The sequence below is a fragment of the Nicotiana attenuata genome, unplaced genomic scaffold, assembly GCF_001879085.1.
Source record: "Nicotiana attenuata strain UT unplaced genomic scaffold, NIATTr2, whole genome shotgun sequence".
Taxonomy (NCBI): Eukaryota; Viridiplantae; Streptophyta; class Magnoliopsida; order Solanales; family Solanaceae; genus Nicotiana; species Nicotiana attenuata.
Genome location: NW_017671563.1, coordinates 180,957 through 187,310, shown reverse-complemented (window position 1 = coordinate 187,310; position 6,354 = coordinate 180,957).

Genomic DNA, 6,354 nt, shown 5'->3' with positions numbered 1-6,354 from the left:
CACTGTGGGTGTGCAGACTCCGGACGGGGCGTCCTACAGCCCAAGCGCTATATCATCATAAGGCCTGAAAGCCTGTACATATCAACATGAGGCATCAAAGCCTTCTCACAGCACAATCGAGGCCTGAAAGCCTCCTTACAATACACTCGAGGCCTGAAAGCCTCCTCACATCACTCAGCATATCCTCACATATGGCCCTCGGCCTCAATCAGTCCAAAAATAATCATAAGCCCCTCGGGCATCAGTAAAGAAACAATAATGCTCAGCTCAAACAGTAGTTCAAATATCAGTTAAAACTCGAGGTTGAGTAAAAATATAGCTGAGTTCATGAAATAGTGTAATGACAATGGACTGAGTTCAAATAATATTTCAAATAGTGAGGAAAACAGTGATGATAGCTCATAGGGAGTTCAAACAGACGGCAATAAGCCCCAAATATGGCAATAAGCCCAAGTCCTAGTGAAAAACAACAAGTCATAGCGAAATACGTGGTAAAATCAACAATCGGGACGGACCAAGTCGCAATCCCCAACGGTGCTCTACCCCACGCTCTCTATCTGGCGTGCAAGTCACCTCAATATAGCACTATGGGTGCAAATCCGGGGTTTCAAACCCTCAGGATATCATTTACAATCATTACTCACCTCGAACCGGTGAAATCTCAAACCCGCGACGCCTTTGCCCCTCAAATCGGCCTCCACGCGCGCCGAATCTAACCAAAATCAGAGCGAATACATCACAATATGCTANGCTAAGGCGTCAAATCAAAAAACACGTAATGCAAATAACGGGGAAGCAGACAAGCAAACAGGGCTCAAATATGCCTCCATAAATCAGATAAAAGTCATAGAGTTTAGCATGTCTTACACGTACTGATTTGGTCTTAATTAATAATGCAACGAGCGGACTGGTTCAACGCATATTTTTTAGACGGAAAGTCAACATTAGGCTCGCTCGAATGCAGTTGACTAAAACCGATCTGATTGATTAATTAATCCCTTTTGTCTAAGTGTTGGATAGAACTAGGCATGATATCTACTGATTTTAGAAATAATGCAAACTGATTATAGAAAAAGGTTACCAGTTTTAACAGAACAATACGAGTTCAGCAGTTGACGTAACTTCTATTCAGATTCGAGATTTCCTATAGGCATGCTCTCTATATGTTTATCGATTTTTGACATCTTTTAGACGTTAACAGAAGTCCTATGAACATGGTATCTATATGCAACTTTTATTGTTAAACCTACGAACTGTTTGCCTGATGACGCTTATATATGCAGAGATGCGGAAGTCTATAGGCAGTATTTCTATATGTGAATTCGCAGAACAATTAGAAGTTAATCCTATAGGCAGGATATCTACGTGTGAAGTTGCAGAAATCAGAAGTTAAACCTATAGGGAGGATATCTATGTATGAAATTGCAAAAATCAGAAGTTAACCCTATAGGCATGATATCTATATGCTTTATTGCAGAAATTAAGTGCCGAATCCTATAGGCATGTTTTCTACGCGTGGAGTTGCACAATACATAAATAAATCCCTATAGGCATGATTTCTANAGGAAGTAAATATATTAAAAGTTAAGGAACATCCATTACATGGGACTTGTAGTTAGTATCACATAGGACACTATAATTACCTAGGCTTGCTAACAAGTTGCAAGCATCATACGATAAAAGGTTTTCAAAAACGGGTTTATCTAATACATCTTTTTGTACTAGGGTTTTCACTTCTTCAGGTGGGGCAACAAAACATTCTTCTTTTTCCTTGTATTATCAGATCCCATGCATGCAAGCTGGTGAGCAGTCCTATTCCCTTGCCGGAACTCGTGCTTTAGCATTACCTGCTTCCCTTGGTGCATTAACAACCTGCATTTTAATAAAATATTAGTAAATAGGTGGTTTCCTTGTTGTATTGATAGAATCACCTCCGTGGAATCCGTTTCAATCTGAAGTGGAAACAAATTCCATTAATGAGCTGTTTTAAGTCTTTCTAGTAGAGCTTTTATTTCTGCTTGAAGGGAGCCATATGCATTGGCACATTTAGTGTAACCCACGATCCAGTCTCCTTTGGCATTCCTGATGACTCCACCTAGACCACATTTTTGCTTATCTCTATAGAAGCCTGCATCAATGTTTAGTTTGTACCATCCCATTGGAGGTTTGTGCCATTTAACCTTAATAAGCATTTTTGGTACGTGTAAGATATTAGTATCCGTTAGGAGATGGAATTCTATAGCTTTACTAGTGATGTGATGGAAGTTTATGGACAAGTTGGTATTATTATGATTGTTATTATTTCTGTTTATCCAAATATACCAAATTGCAAAGGGAAAGAAAAGGTTCCAGCTTAACAGCGGGTTTTTGAAGCAGTAGTTAAGGTTTTTCAGTTGGATTAGCCAGTGTTCTCCATTGTCCTTATAGAAATTGTTCCAACCAAAGGTATCCCAAAGATGGTTAGTAGCCTGGCATTCAAGAAAGATATGAGAGATAGATTCCTCTGCTTGGTTTCTACAAATTGGGCAATAAGGATCTATGTTAAGGCCAATTTTTGTCAGGTATTGTCTACAAGGAATTTTATTATGAAGACATTGCCAAAGGAAAAATTTTATCTTATTAGGGCAAGGTAGACTCCAAATCCACTGGAAGTCTAATTTATTATCATCAATAATGTATATTAGAGAGTAACAAGATTTGGTCGTGAAAATACCTTTAGTGTTAAGGGACCAGATAGGGGTATCTCTAATAGGAAGTTTAACACGTATTTTTGTTTTGGATATGGCATCCTTGACATCTTCGGGTAGGTTGAGGGATATAGCATCAAAGTGCCATTCCTTGCCATCATAAATATTAGCAATTGTAAGTTTATGGTCATTCTTGGATAGAGGGCCTTCTATTGTGTTTCTAAGACTCCCTATGTTGGGGATCCAATTGGATTCCCAAATGTTTAAGTTGGAAAGGTGATGTAAATGCCAAATAATACCTTTGGAGCAAACTTTCCACCCTTTTAAAATGCCCCTCCAAATGAAGGATTTTTTCCTAGTATTCCGAGGATTAGCATAAGTATTAATGATGAGGTTAGCCCAAGGAGTAGTAGTGTTGGTTATGCCTCTCCAAGCTAGGTTGGCCAAGGTACACACATTTTTGTCTTTTGCCCTATGTAGCCCCAAGCCCCCTTTATCTCTAGGTTGGCACACCGTAGACCAACTAATATAGTAAATTTTTCGCTTCTCACTAGTACTACCTCATATAAAGTCTCTTTGGAACTTGTCAATTTTTTTAAGAATACTCATAGGGAGAAAAGTATATTGCATATAGTGATTTGGGATAGTGTTTAAGCAGGAGTGGGAGAGAGTAGTTCGACCAGCTATATTTAGGAACTTAGCTTTCCAAGTAGCAAGTTTTGCTCTCATTTTGTCAATTATAAATTGGTAGTCCTTAAGGGTAGGTTGTTTATTTAGGATAGGAAAGCCCATGTAGATCCCAAAAGAGTCAGTCTTATTTATATCAAGGATGCAGGTAATATCCTTTGTAAGAGACAATTGGCAATTTTTGGAGAAGATGACTTTATATTTTTTGGTATTAATAGATTGCCCTGAGAGAGTACAAAAAAGATCTAAACCTTTTTTAATGGTGTGGCTTGATTTAAGGTTGGATTTAGCCATTAGGGTTAGATCGTCAGCAAAGAACATCTGAGAGAAGGAAGGGCCTTTTTTCCTAAGGTAATAGGGTCCCAGTTCTAGTGTCCACCTGGTGGTTTATGAATCTTGATAGCATTTCTAGACATAAGATGAAGATATAAGGAGATATAGGGTCTCCTTGCCTAATTCCCCGGCTTGGTTGAAAAAATTTGATAGTAGAGCCATTTACCAAAATAGATATAGAGCTTGTAGAGATGCAACTTAATATGATTTCTTGAATTTAGGAGGAAAATTGAAGTAGTTGAGGGTATGGTGCACAAATGACCATTCTAATCGATCAAAGGCTTTTTCAAGGTCAATTTTGAGAATCATATGACCTTGTTTTCCTTTTTGCTTGTGAATTTTGGAAATAATCTCTTGTATGATTATGGCATTGTTAGAAGCTCTCCTATTCTTAATAAAGCTGGCTTGATAAGGGAAAATAAGTTGGTCAAGGAAAGGCTTAAGTCTATTTACAAGAATTTTGGTAATGACCTTATAGACAGTATTGCATAGTCCAATTGGTCTAAAATTGTTTAGATGATTGGCATTAGGAATTTTTGGGATTAGGCACAGGTAGGTCTTGTTAAGCTCATGGGGGATCTCTTGGGATTCAAAGATGTCATGACACAACTTTGTGACAGAGTGACCTAATAAGCTCCAGTACCTTTGGAAGAAGAATGGGTGTAGACCATCTGGTCCAGGTGCCTTAAAAGGCTTGAAGGAGAAAATGGTCTTTTTGACCTCAATATCTAAAAGAGGTTTATCAAGACTATGTAGAGCTAGGGCATGTTGAGAGACATTTACTAGGGGACTAATTCTACTAGAGTTATCGTGAGAGGTTGTAAAAATAGTTGCAAAGTACTTACAAACATGGGAGGTCACTAGATTAGGGTCATTAATCCAATTTCCTTCATTATCTTTGAAGAAGTTGATCTTATTCCTTCTTTTCCTATTAGTGGCCATTATGTGATAAAACTTAGTATTGGCATCTCCCTCATTAAATCAAAGAATTCTCGACCTTAATTTCCAGTAGTCTTCCTCTATTAGCAATAAATCATTGAATTCTTTAATGACGTTAGAATGAAGTTCTTGTAGAAAAATACTATGAGGGAAGTGTTTCGAATTTTCTATCCCTTGAATCCGGGCTAATATTTTTCTTTTTTTTCCCATGATATCACCAAAAGTGCGATGTTTCCAGTGTATGACTTTGTCCTTAAAGGATTTACTATACCTAATGTAGTCATTACTGGACCAGTTATCTTGAACTAGTGTATTGAAGGAGGGGTGTTTGCACCAGTAGGTGTCCAGTCGAAAGGGCGGTTTATGAAGGGTATTTCTTTTGGGGATTAATTCTACTAATATAGTATTATGGTCCGAGTGAGTTCTAGGTAAATGAATAACGGAGCTTTTAGGAAATAAATTAATCCAATCCTCATTACCAAACACCTTGTCCAATCTTTCCATAATCAAACCCTTATTTTTATGTCTAAGATTGGACCAAGTATATTTACATCCTTTGTAACCTAAGTCAATTAAATTGCAGTAATTAACTTTTGACCAAAGGAATTTTGCCCTACAATCTCTAATATGATTACCACTATATTTTTCGTTTGAGCTAAAAATATCGTTAAAATCCCCTCCTAAAAGCCAAGGTCCTTTAAAACTATCGCTAAATCTTTGAATACTGTCCCACATATTGTTATGATGTAAAATGTTAGTGCTAGCATAAACAATACTAAGAAGCCATTTTTGGTGGATAGGGTTTACCTGAATAGTGGCTGTCGACGCCCCCTTTTTCCCTCCCTCCAAAGAGCGAGAAATCGGGTTTACGACATTTAGGAAAGACAACTCTATTCCCGTTTGGGATTGAATTTTGGATTTGGAGAGTCGCCACCTAATGATTATAGTGCATTAGGACACTTTAAGAAAGAATTTGAGATGAAAAACCAGAGTTCGGGTAAGGGCTAGAAATTATCTCGAGGGGAAGGTGTTAGGCACCCCTCAAGATCCACTAGTGTGGTTCCCGGCCATGCTACAACTGTGACTTGAAATACAAACAACAATTAGACAAGCAAGCATTGCAAATACGAGCAAAACTTTCACATAATGGTTGCAAATAAAAAGTACAAAAGGTTTAAAAAATACTAGAATTTGGAAGAAAGTAGTTTTATAATTAAAGAAAAGATATACGAGTAAAGGGGAAGGGGTCAAATAATTGATGCAAGTAACTTAAAAGAGGTGAAAGAGACGGAAGTTTAGGGAGAAACAATACTAAAATTCAGACAATTAAAAGAGAGATTTTCTTGATAGGTGCAAAGAATTGAAGTAAAAGAAGAGAAACTGAAAACTGAACAGCTTTTAAAATTCTGGAACAAAAATAACAAAGAGGGAGGGGGGTCCTAGGTTTATAAATCGCATGGATCATCCACACAACACCGGTACCCAATTGTACGCATAGTGTTATCGTGTGATCATCATCTCCATGTCTACCCTTCCCTACCCCGTTAAGGTATTAAAGCGCAGAATAGTATCGTTACTTATTGCATGCTATTACCCGTCCCAATCCTATCAGTCCCGGAGGAAAATGGAATGATAATCCTAAAGGGAGAGGGGTTTGGGGGCTTTTAGAAGTTTTCAAAGGACAAAATGCTAAGGCGTCAATCAAAAA